This window comes from Protopterus annectens, chromosome 3.part0 (genome assembly GCF_019279795.1).
Source record: "Protopterus annectens isolate FY-2018-M chromosome 3.part0, PAN1.0, whole genome shotgun sequence".
Lineage (NCBI taxonomy): Eukaryota > Metazoa > Chordata > Ceratodontiformes > Protopteridae > Protopterus > Protopterus annectens.
Window position 1 is genome coordinate 1,290,788,033 of NC_056731.1, and position 13,689 is coordinate 1,290,801,721.

A 13,689-nucleotide genomic window follows, 5' to 3' on the forward strand; every position below is an offset into this window, starting at 1 on the left:
TCTGAACTGTTGGTATTGGGTGATCCCATGTGATATAAACTTCGTCATTTTTTATGAGTCTTTGCGGCTTATGTTTCCAGTGTTTTTCAGCCACTTCAGTACCGTAATGTTTGCACAATCCCCAGTGTAACAGTCTCACCACATTATTATGCCTTTCAGTATACAGTCCCTCTGACATTAGTGCGTCACAACCAGCAACAAGGTGCGTAACTATTTCCAATCCAGTTTTACAAAACCTACATATGTCTGTTTCTCCCACATGTTCAATGGACTTTGTAAACCAACATGTACGTAGCCCACTATCTTAGGCCGCCAATATTAACCTTTCATTTCTTGATGTGAATTCACCTCTCCTTGATCATGCCTGTGTTCATTCTTGATCAACATTAGACTCTTCCAGAAGTTGTCTATACTTGTAACTATATTTATGTTTTTTCATTTCTTGCCTTCTCATCTGGTCATTCACCTTATATTCTTTCTTTTGATTATTGGCACATTCAGTTGCCATTATGATTCCACCCATGGCCTTGCATGTGAGGCTAGTCAAGCTTATGGGCCTCTAATTCCCAGGGTTGGCTGATATTCCCCCTTTGAGCAGCAGGATTACTGTTGCTGTCCTGCATTCCTGCGGAACATAGCCAGTTTGCAGGCTGTGGTTAAACAAGTATCCAAGTGGGTCTGCTAGGATATCTTTTAAATTGTTTAAAAGGCAACCTGGGATGTTGCTTGGTCCTCTTGATGCCATCTTTCTGGCGGTGGAGAGTGCCAAGATGACCTGATCTCTTGAGGTAATAGGCTGAGGAGTTGTAGCAAGTATACTTTGGGGAATGTCTGGAAGAGAAAGGGATGGGGACAGGGGAGAGGGGTAAAATTTGCTTCAAATCTGTTGGCTAACAGGTTGGCTGTTACCTCCGGTTGTGTATGGGTGGAACCATCGACAACCAGTTCAGCATATATCTTTTATTCCCTTTTAGATTCCGTACAAAGTTAAAGAATGCTTTGTGATTTTCCTTAGCTAGAGAGGCTATTTTTGCTTCATAATTAGCTTTGATGACGTGACAATATCTCTAATTTGTTTGTTTAAGCTAGAGAGGGATTTCTTAGACATTAGTTTCTTTCTCTTGTTGTATAGCCTGTTTATACTAGTGGTCCACCAGGGTGGCTTGTTTTATCGACAAGACCTGATTTTTATCTGGTCAAGTACAGCCAGTTCTATACAACTGCTTCAGGGCATTGGTGTACACCTCTGCAGAGGAGTCCCTGTTATCTGCATTTAAGGGGGCTTTGAAACTTCTTATACAATCACTTAGTAGGATGTAATTTGTCTTTGAAAAATAGTTAAGCAATTTTAGCTTGATGGGATATCTGGTCTTATAATTTCATTGAACAAAACTGATTTATGGTCCAAACTTACCAGGGAGGACATCACACGGGGGGGGGGGGGGTGCAATGCACTCCCATATTAGTGAGTATTAGTCCAGGACATTTGAGCTTCTTGTGGATGTGCTGACTAGCTGTTCAAGAACATCTGCACTGACAAAGTCCAAGAACCTTGGATCCAGCATGTTTGTGGTCATATATGTTTCTCATTCTGTGGTAGGGTAATTAAAATCACCCAGGAGTAAGGTGTTGGACTGTGTGGCAAGTGACTTCAGTAAGTCCAGGTATGTGGTACGCTTTTCCTGTTTCATGGTGGGGAAACCATAGCTAGCTATAAAGTGGTAGGGGGCTTTGGAGTAGCTCAAGATAGTCATAGTGTTTGACCAGTCTCAAGGTGTACTTATCCTTAAGGGAGACGGATATACCTCCTCCTTTGGTTCTTTCTTGCCAAGTTTGTGGTCTGAACCTATAGACGGCATTGTAGCCCTGCATGGCCGGGGTGCTTTCTGCACCTTTGAACCATGTCTCAGTTACTGTACAGATGTCAGCATCTTTCAACATGAGGAATGCTTCCATGGAGTGCAATTCCTTGTTTAGACTCTTAGCATTAAGTAGCAGTACCTTGAGTTGATCTAGAGAGGATTTTCTTATGTTGGGAGGTCAGTTATTAGGCACAATAGGTGTGACTAATGCTTTTGGCAGTATTTGGAAGCCTAGATGACATGGGTGCAGATCATCGCTATTAAAGCAGCATGGTCTGTTGACTATAAAAGTAGTCAATCATTTTTTGTTTATATTGTGACATCACTCTTGTAGAAGTTAGAATGCTGCTTAAGGCTAGGCTTATACCTACCTGTGACACATTATCTGAGTGCTCCGTCATGTCTCTCTTCATATAGTCCATTGAGGTAAGTCTCAAGTCATTCACCTCCACATGGACTATGACAGACTCATGCCAGTACTTGTGGCTGACTGACATGAGTGCTTGATTGACTTGATGGATCCTGGCACCTGACAGGCAACTAACTGTAATCCATGCCTTACCCAGCCTGGTGAGAGGAACATCTGTGTGTCTCACAATGGAGTCACCTATACCCAGCACATTTGGTGTTGAGGTGTTACACCTTATGGGCTTATTTGTTGAGATACTTGTGTGAGTGCTATTATGTGCTGTGGTTGTTTTTTGCATTGTTATGTGTGCAAGTGGTTTCCGTTTGGGAGGCATCTGATCTTTTTGTAAGCTACTAATGAGTACTTCTGCCTATGTGGGTTTATGTGTCATGTCCTTATTTAGTGTGGGAAGTATGTGTGTCCAAACAACCTGTTTGGCGTTTGATTTGTGTGAGAGTCTTGCCTCCAGTTTCATAGTGTAACTACATGTTTCCCCTAAAGCATTTGTTTGTTTCAGGAGTAATGGTTGTCAATACACATGAGACAGCTGCTACACTGACTCAGGATGCCCATGTGTATCAGGCTGGCCAGAGATATGAAAGGAGACTGCTGGCCCATGATAGAGGGCTCTTACAGTATGTTTATTAGGTAAGAGAATGAGTTAATTTGACATCACTGTGCTGGTAGTACCGAAATCACAAGAGGGACCTATACATTTATTTTATTTATTTTATTTATTTTACATTTGTTGACCGGGCTAGTCCAACTGGATACATGTCCATTTTCAGTGGAGGCCCGGGGAGAAAAGCTCCAAGGTCATAGTTAGATTAACAAATACAATGATGTTGTTACGCAAGTTAATACTGGTTAATACAAATACAATGATAAACCTATAACAAGTGAGTACAATTAAATACACTGATGCTTAAAGACCAAATAAGAGAAGCAAGAATTATTAAATGATTTAACGAGGTACAGATTTGAACAACCTACATTGTGTAGGCTAAGGTTGATAAAAAAGGCAAGTCTGCTCAGTGCAAAATTGAGTTGCTCCTAGAACAGCAGAAAAGCTTGGAAGGGTTTCACTGATAGCTGTTGAGGGAAAAACTGAGCTTGTAGGCTTTTGTGTCTGTACAGGGCACTGCTAACCATTGCTGTACAAAGATAAGAACCACACAAATGTGAGGGTTAAAAACGAGTAAATATAAACAAGTTTTAAGCTAACTTCCAATCAGGAAATCACACAAAAAAGCCTTCCACCAGCAATATCCAATTCATACAGATTAGATCAGCACACTTCTGCCACAAGGGTGCAGAAAAACACCTTATTAATGTAGAACAGCTGGTTTGGAGCTCATCTGTAGCAAGACTACAAAAATTACCTACAGCAGCCCTACAACTAACAGATACAATGTAAGACAGTGCAATTAACTACTTAAAGCAGTATAGTTTTTTTTGTTATAAAGTGCAAAAATAACAATCAACAAGTCAAGAAATTGCTAAAGTACAATCACAATATATAAGAGAAGTGCAAAAATGCTTATTTTTGTCTTTTCAGTAGTTGCTTGCTCCAGCTGAAAGCAGATTCTCAGCAATCCGTAGAAAAGTCACCAAATGACGAGCAGCTCTATCTATGCCAATGCCTGCTAAAATGTGAGGCTTAAATATGAGAAAAGAAAAACAAGATTTAAACTAATTACCAATGAGGAAAACACACAATAAGCCTTCCACCAGCAATCCCCAAATTATTTGAAGGGGTGTAGATGTGGGGATACACACACTGCATATCTAGACAATACAAAGAGGTTTGACAACATCCCACGCTCAGTGTTGAACATAAACTTTCTCAATTACATGTGCATCCCTGTGTAACTTGTTGGATAGCAAACTGACTTACAAATACAACCCTGGAAATTATGGCAGGCTGTTTTGCCTCCACGAAAATAAATGTTTCTAGAGTTGTACCTCAGGGTTCAATCCTTAGGTCACTCCTCTTTGGTATTTACTTCTTGGAGATCAAAGCTACTATTAAGTGTTCATGACTAAATTGACAAATATCTGTAAACGTGATGCCATCATAAACTCCTCAGAGGATACCAACATCCTCAGAGGTCCTGTCCAAAACTAATAGCTGGTGTTAAAACAATTAACTAAAATGGAATTCCACAAAATGTATAATAGAATCTTTTGGCAAGCAGGAAGTCCCTTGTAACTATCACTTTGACAACAAACCTCTGAAAATTGATCCATCAGTTAGGGACCATGAAGACAACAAACTGTTCTCTGATCACCATGTTTCCAATATTTTAAGAAATTGCTTTTTCATTGTGCAGCGTATTACTATGGGTGTGACATCCAGGTCCTGAAAAATGATGATTCTAATGTACTCCATTCTTATCAGGTCAATTCCTGAGTACAGTTCCAGATTCAATATGTACGTCCAAATCTTGGCACTAATCAAATGCCCACAATGCATTCTTACTAAGAAAAATCAAGGTCTTAAATCATAAAAACATTGCAAACTATCTCAAAGCCTTGTCTCTCCGCTCTGTGTCCTACAGGTTTCTAAGGGTCAATCTCTGCTTTTGGTACAGAGTCTCAACAGACCCTGTCCTGTCAGATCAACTGCACATTAGAAGTTGATTGAGGCATAAAAACTCTCTCAAGAAATCTAAATCTATTTTGCAACGTACAAGATGTTGGTAGAATAGATATGCATCACAGAAAATATCATTACTTTAGAATCATAGATTCATAGGTGTATACTAGGCAAAAAACAACTAGGGCCCTCATAAGCCTAGCCATGCAGCCTAAATGTAAACCACAAATTTGATTTATACTGGGCAGAGTTGATTTACTGACTGCCTTGTCCATCAGAGACACAGGAGCCAGAACATGGGGTGAATTTCTGATTACACATCCATTGGTCCAAGATGCACTTAAATAGGGTTAGGGAGGTACTCTGCTTCACATGAATGGGGAGCCTGTTCCAGAGAATGGTAATTCTCTGAGAAACATATCTGTCTCTCTAACATGTCCTATTTATGCTGCAAGCAAAATTTAGATCTTTTGATTTAGTAGTTCTGATGCTGTTTACTTTGGGGATATGCAAAAGGTTCATCAAAACATGGTACAGGGATACCCTGTACACTAGGCAAAAATCACCTCTTATAAGTCTGTATGATACTGAGCAAAGAGACTGGGCTTTGAGGTGATCAGCATAGGACATTGTGTTTTGTCCCTGTTTTCATTTTCTAAGCAACCATTGTGGATCTTCCATTTGCTGTATGCATCAGGCCAGTTATATACTAAAGGGGGAATTATACTCTATGATGGATCTGATGTGGGATGTGTATAGAGGTATGGATGAAATCTCTGGACCTAGATGCCCTGCCCTTAGTTATAAGCTGAGCAATAAAGAAGGATTTTCTTACTACATTGGGCACATATTAATCAAAGGGTAGGCTACTATCAATATAAGTTAGCAGAACCCTGACTAGTGAATCAACTTTGACAGGTGTTTTATTGATGACGTAGTTACCCAGGTGGTTGACTTCCCAAAAGGTGCAATAATACATTTCTTGGCACTGAGTTTTAAGCCATGAATTTGGCATCAAGCATTTGTGTGTGTTAGGCCTTCATGAAGGATGTTCTTGCCTTAGGCAGATTCAGTGGCTTCTCCCAGTTTGCAATCATCTGGAAACTTGGTCAGCCAGTGGTCTATGACACTGGCTTTGACATCTGAGAAATAATTGCCAAAGAGGAGTGGGTCTATAGAGGTATAATTAGAGTCCTCCATGAATAAGGGGTTAGGTTGGATGGTGTCTCCAACAGGTCCAAATATGCATTGTGAGCTTCTTGGGAAATGGGAGGTGACCTATAGCTGACTAAGATATGGTACTGGATTTTGTCTGTGGTGATCTGCAAAGTGAGGAGTTCCAGCATGCCATCATCTTTGACCACCCTAGAGGTATGATTGTTATTGATGTATATTAAGACACCTCTTCCTTTAGCCCTTTTCTGTAGAGCTACTGGTTTAAAAGTGTGGAAGGCACTGAAATCCTGAACTGTCAGGGTACTCTCTGTTACTTTACTGAACATGAGGAGGGCTTAGAGGGAGAATATATATATATATATATATATATATGGATCTAGGACTTTTGATCGAAAACTCAAATGTCCGAATCCTTAATTACTGAACATACTTTACCAAAATACCTTTCACCGAAAAAGCGCTTACTGTAAAGTATATTAAAAAAAAGCATTAAACCTACTTCTATGCAGGGGTAAGCCTCCCTGCACCCCCCACACCACCCTACTTTAATATTCTCACTCCGAGGTCACACTACAGTGAGGAAAAGGGAATTTTCCTTTATCCGCACCATAGTACAACAGACACAATGAACATACTTATCCGAAAGTGCTGCTTCTGTGAACAACACTTTCGGTTAAGTATGCTCAGTGATTTCTGCTTCGGTGGAAAGTGCATTTGGGGATCTGTATGGATCCCATATACATATATATATATATATATATATATACATATATATATATATATATATATATATATATATATATATACATATATATATATATACACACACACACACACACACACACACACACATATATATATATATCTATATATATATATATATATATATATATATATATATATACATATATCCATAGATGGGTTCACTTCAATTCACTGAACTTTCAATTCACTGACTTTCATTTCACTGACACCATTTCACTGAAATTCATTTCACTGAAACTTCATTTCACTGAAAGTTCATTTCACTGACAACTATTATTAGCAATAAAATGGAATATTCCCCCTTCCCCACTGTAGTGCGACCCTGGAGTTAGAATATATAGTTAGGGGGGTGTGGGGGGAAGAGCCCCCCACATCGGGGGTGTGGGGGGAGCAGCCCCCCACTTCATTTCATATGATATTCTTATGTTTTGATATAATATTGCTTAGTAAAAGAAAAGTAAGTGGGGCTGCCACACCCCCCTAACTATATATTCTAACTCCAGGGTCGCACTACAGTGGGGAAGGGGGCATATTCCATTTACTTTGTAATAATACTTGTCAGTGAAATGAACTTTCAGTGAAATGAAGTTTCAGTGAAATGAATTTCAGTGAAATGGTGTCAGTGAAATGAAAGTCAGTGAATTGAAAGTTCAGTGAATTGAAGTGAACCCATATAGATATATAGATATATAGATATTGATATAGATATAAATATATAAACAGACTCAGTTGAATGATCATATCATCGATCCATGTCCGCAAAAACTTGACTGTATCCAACTCTGGCAATGTCGAATTACAAAACTATTGTGATATTTGGGATAAACATTAACATGGGTTGAAATAGGGGCATGATTTGTACTTCAATAATATCAGAGATTGACATAGTCACTGTTCAACCTCCGGACTTTGTTCAAAGTAGATTCAACCAAATCCATTTCAAGATTTTGATAATAAACCATATATATATATATATAAACAAACCAACCACAGCTGATGTAAAATAACCAGGAAACAAAAACATCAACGCAGACCAACCAACCACAACAGACGTAAAACAACCAGGAACCAAAAATGTCAAAATAGACCAACCAACCACAGCCAAAATAAAACAACCAGGAACCAGAATGGGTTGGTTCCTGGTTGTTTTACTTTGGCTGTGGCTGGTTGGTCTGTTTTGACATTTTTGGTTCTTGGTTGCTTTACTTCAGCTTTGGTTGGTTGGTTTGACAATTTGCCATTGCCTAAAAAAGGCACCATGGGGATGAATAAAGTTGTAGCCAGTATTCCAAAGCTTTGATGGGACAGTTGCAGATCCTCCTTGGCAAAGCAACATGATCTGTTAATCATGTTCTGTCAAACTGACAAATATTTGATCCCCTTGGAATGACATGAGAAAGAGACCCAAAAGTTGAAATCAGTCATCTTTTGCTCATTTTGTGGTATCATCCTTGGTGATGATACTATGCTGCTGAATGCTAGACTCATATCAGCCTGAGACATATAATCTGAGAGCTCCACAATGTCTCACATGATATAATCTGGGGTGGCAGGTTTCAGGTCATTTACAAATTACATGGTCTTTGATGGAATCAGTAGCTATAAAAATACAAATGAGCCAAAATGTACACCAGCCTAGACCTCTAGACCCAAAGAAACCTCCACCAGAAGGAACCACTTCTAAATAGCTTCCAAGTAGCATTGTAAAATGCAAAATCTTTAAAAACTATATATCACAAAGAAAAATGACTCTGCAAATAATAAATGAACATTTAATAATCTGAATCCTTTCCTCCCAGTTCAGAGAGCTGGGATTTCATAAGAGATGAGAACGCAAAATAACAACACTTATTAATATACAAAATCTTTGCTCATATATTTGTTACTTAACTTTTTTTATTTGAGTGTATGTCTTTAAGACTTCATTATGATGTAATAAGTGTGAACCAAGCCATTTTTCTTTGGGATGTATAGTTTTTTGGATATTTTTCAATTTAATATTGTTACTTGGAACTTATTTGGAAGATGTTCCTTCTGGTAGTTGTTTTATTGGGTCGAGAGGTCTGGCCTGGTGTACACTTTGGTTCATTTGCATTTTTATGTTTCCTGGTTTGTAGTTCTGCTGTCTTTACCCCCCTGGTACCATGATGTCATTATCAGGAAGTATCAAAGACTCCCGCAGTAGAGGTTTTATCTAACATGAAATGTTTGAACACATAACTGGTACTCTCAGCCAACTAATTGAACAAGTTACACAGCAGGTGAAGGAATAATTTTTGGTCTCCATGTTGAGTACAGACAACTCAGTTGTTTGGAATATCACTCCAGCACAGTGGATACATGCTGTTTCCAGTGATGTGGACAACAGGAATTGTATGGTATCTCAGCGAAGAAACAATGAATTACCTCAGTGTTTTAATCATAGTGATTCCAAAAGTATTAACACTGGTGAGTGGTCACAAAGTAGATTTGTTTTTAATAACAACATTTTGCAAGACAGCAATAATGGGCTAACTGTGCAGAAACAGATGAACTTATTTGAAAAGAAGCTATCAAAATTTTGGTAGTTGTAGTTATTTTATAGGGTATATTAAAGGTAAATTAGTTCCGAATGGACTGGATTGGTCGAAGTTCGAAGGTTCTGAATTGCATAAGGAACTGATTCACTTATTTGATAAATATGGTCAGAAACTGATGGAAGTGTTGATGAAATTTAACCAGAGGAATGTGGACTTTTAGATGTGGAAATTAATCAACTTGACACTAATATTAAAAAGGGCATCATAAAAAAGACTATTTCAGATGGTTTTATAATGTAGATAAGATTGCTGATAATACTAAAATTAGGAAAGAGAGAAAAATATGGAGGAACAAGGGTGACTACAAGAAGGCAAGGGCCTATCTTAGGCTACCAACACAACATCAATATAGTGAACATAAAACAAATTTTGAGCAAAATGAGTATTATAACTAATTGGCATCTGATTCTTTAGACCCCCCACCCCTGATATGATTGTAGTGATTGATAAACCAAAAACACAAAAAAAGAGACAACTACACAATTCAGAATCCTTGGAGGGATCAGGATGGGACCTCATTTTGTTATCAGAAGTGAATGAAGAGGAAAAAAATATCATACTTAATAATTTACAACTGTCAATTCCCAGTGATTATGAGGATTTTAAGATTTACAATTTCAGTAATATGGAAATAACATCTGAACATGATAATTTGTTTGAGAAGGGCATGACGTTTGTGCCAAGTAAGAAAGCTGATTTAACTAAAACATTAATAGACCTAGAACTTTACACTAGGAAATCACCATTTTCTGTGTTATTTTTTAACAACTATTTGTACACTGATATTGATAGTACATGAAAAAATCGAGTGTGTATACCCCCCCATATACTCAGTCTTGTTCCTGTTCGAGAAAGTATGTGAACAGGCAGGATATTCAAGATATTCTAGGAGACAGGAAGAGGTTGATCAAATATAATCTTTCCAAAGATGAATGAAGGTTATTGAGAAATACTTGTAGCAACAAGGACATTCATTTAATAAAGCCTGATAAAGGGGTGGGTTGGTTGTTAGAAGCAGTATTGATTATAATTTAAAGATTGAAACCTTACTTTTGTCAGGTCAATATGAAGAAGTTTCCAGGAATTAGTTAAACATTGATTACAGTAAAATAGATTTTATTTTTATGATTGGTTGATGCAAAAACAGATTTCTTGCTTAGAATATGACTATGTGAACAATGATTTTCCATGAATTCCAGGAAACTTTGGCATACCTAAAATTCATAAAAAAAAACGGGTATGTCTACCTATAAGCCTCCATGTTGATGCTAAGGAGTCTAAATCTTGTGGAATAGACAATTTTATTGACGTTAAATTAAAAAATGTATTTAGTCATGAGAACCATATATACAAAAGGATTAATATGATTTTCTCAAGTGTATCTTTGATAATATATTCACAGATGAATTAATTTTATTCACTATTGACATCAAGGATATTTTCTCAGTCATTCCACATGACACAGAAGTGATATGTTTTTTGAATACCTAAAAGTTGTCACAACATTACTAATGCAACCAATGTTCTAAGGACCTTAATGTAATTAGTTATGGACAACAATTTTACCTTTTTTTGATGGCAGTACTTATAAACAGAGGACAGGTGTGGCTATTGGTGCACCCCTATTTTCACCAATATAGTTATGTCTACTAGGAGCACAAGTTTGTGTTCCATTCAGGCTATGAAGATTTATGGGCATTATATGGCCATTACGTTTAAAATATAGTAATTTTTTGGAAGGACACCATGGAGAGATTATTTTTTTTTCTTCTATTAATGGTAGTATTCATTTCTTAAAATTTTCTTTAGATTTTTTGACAAGCAATTTGAATTATCTTGATGTTCAAATAATTAAAGATTTGGGTAATAAGAGATTAATTTCTAATACGTACAGGAACACCACTTATTTTGCTGCACTGTCATAGCTGCCATCTTCATCACCAAAAGAGAGCCCTCACTAAAAATCAAAGGGGCAGACTGTGTCAGATGATATCTAACATAGAATTATTCCAGGTGGAAAGTAATAAGTAAAGATCTATGTTTTTGATAAAAGGCTATTCAAATGAATTTCTTTCCAACACATTTTAAAGTTTATATCTCAAAAAAACCTATGTGTGTCACTGTTAGGTAAACAATCAGTGACAGGACACAATTATTCTAACAATGTGAAAAATAGTAAGTTTAATAAGGTACTTATTCTCATATATAATGGAGCTGAAGAAGCTAAAACACAAATCATTAATAAAAATTGAAAGGGTCTTGATTCAGGATTGATAAATACACAGGTAATAGGGAAAGGTCCATGTATAGTTTATAGAAAGGTTTGGAGCATTAAAAGTTATATTGAGACGTTACTGGGAACTTTGAGCACCGTGAATAAAAAACAGGCACCTATAAATGTGGAAGATGTAAATATTGCCCCTACAAACAAGATGGGATGGATATCCATAATAAAGGTAGAGGCAGAGTTTGTTCATGTGTTTACTTAATTGTGGATCCAAAGCCATGGTCTATATTGCAATCTGCCAATCGTGCTCAAAGTTTTACAGGTAAAACTGAAACAACATCCAAAGATTGCATCTGTGAACATTTATATGCTATTAAAATCCAAAACCAGACCAATGCACTTTGAAAAGGTATTCAGTTTAACGAAGAACATGATTTTAAGTCACATGGGTTATAAATGGAGGCACATGATTTTAGAGGTGGACCATGGAAAATTAGTTTAGAAATTAAATAATTACAACAAGAGTTAAGGTCCTACACCTCTGGTCCAATTGTTTGAATGATATGATTTCTGTCACAGCAATTTTAAAATGGAAATCTATTTGATTTTAATTTTTAGGGTCATATGTTTATTACAAACATATTTTTCATTTGTGTGTATATCTTTAAGAATGCATTATGATGCAATTAGTTTGAGCAAAGTTGTTGTATATTAGTAAATGTTGTTATTTTGTGTTCTTATCTCTGATGAAGTCCCAGCTATTTGAGCAGGGATAAAAGCACTCAGCTTATTAAATATTCATTTATTATTTGCCAAGTCATTCTTCTCTGGGAAGTATAGTTTTTTGACAATTTTCATTTTCTGATGCTACTTGGAAATTATTTGGAAGTGGTTCCTTCTAGTGGTGGTTTTATTGGATCCAGATGTCTGCAATTTATTCACACTAGCATTTGTTAAGTAATAAATTGAATGCATGCGTGGTTTGGCGAATCCTAACTCCAGATGAGCAACTAACCATTATCTTCCTGTTCAGACTTGTTAGACGGGTAACAGTATGCCATACAATGGAGTCCCCTATGATGAGAGTCATGGGAAATGTGTTTGCTTACCTTAGGGGTTTACTGTCTGGGACATCGTTGAGATTGACTGCATGTGTGGTGTTAGGTGTTCTTTCTTCTGAGTGCCTCTGGGCTCGCTATGGCATAGCTTTGCCAACAGGTATTCTGGGCAATCTTTGTTGTTTAGGAAATAAAATATAGTATTTCTCTGGCAGTATTCAAAAATAATCTGGATGAATGGATTGGTAATCTCAAATTCTTCCTTGGTTTAGCACCCTTGTTCCTCATTATATATGGATAGGGCTATGAATGCCATGGGAATGTGTGGCTAGGCTTCTAAAGATCTTCACAGATTAATAGCCTAGTAAGTGCCTATGAACTGAAGATGTATTTTAAATAATTGAAGGAAGTCAGCTGGATCCATAAAGCAGACTGATAAAGTCTGAATTGTGACGCATTTGCTAGGAACTGAATAGCAATTGGTGAGCTGGAAAAGCTAACAGGGGAGGGTGGGAATTAGAGGACAGTATTGAATAGCACATCATGGAGGAGAGTGCATGTCTGGTTCACAATAATAGTAACACCCACTTGAGGATGGGCATATAATATGCAGTTTATGGACTCAAAATGGAATTTTACCTTTAATGAGCTGCAAAATTAGTAGCCTTTATTGTACCTGTATGGAATTAGGGAAACACTTTGTGCAAGACATTTCATGACCTCATTTCAGCAAACATGCATGTTCACCATCAGGATGCTTGCCAGGGAAGACATTAGATTTAATTTAATAAACTACCTCTGTTCCTCTTGATGGACAGTCATGTCTCTGACTCCCTCCCATCACCACCACATTGTGTAATGATGCGAGAGCTAAGGAATGCGGGCAGGTAAGCTAGTTCAACAGAGATGAAGGGGAACCCATCTCCTTCAGAGGATGCTTTCCGTGATAGGATACACAGCAATAAAGTGCTATGAGCAGAAAGGAGAAAAGGATCACTAGAAAAAGAGATGAAT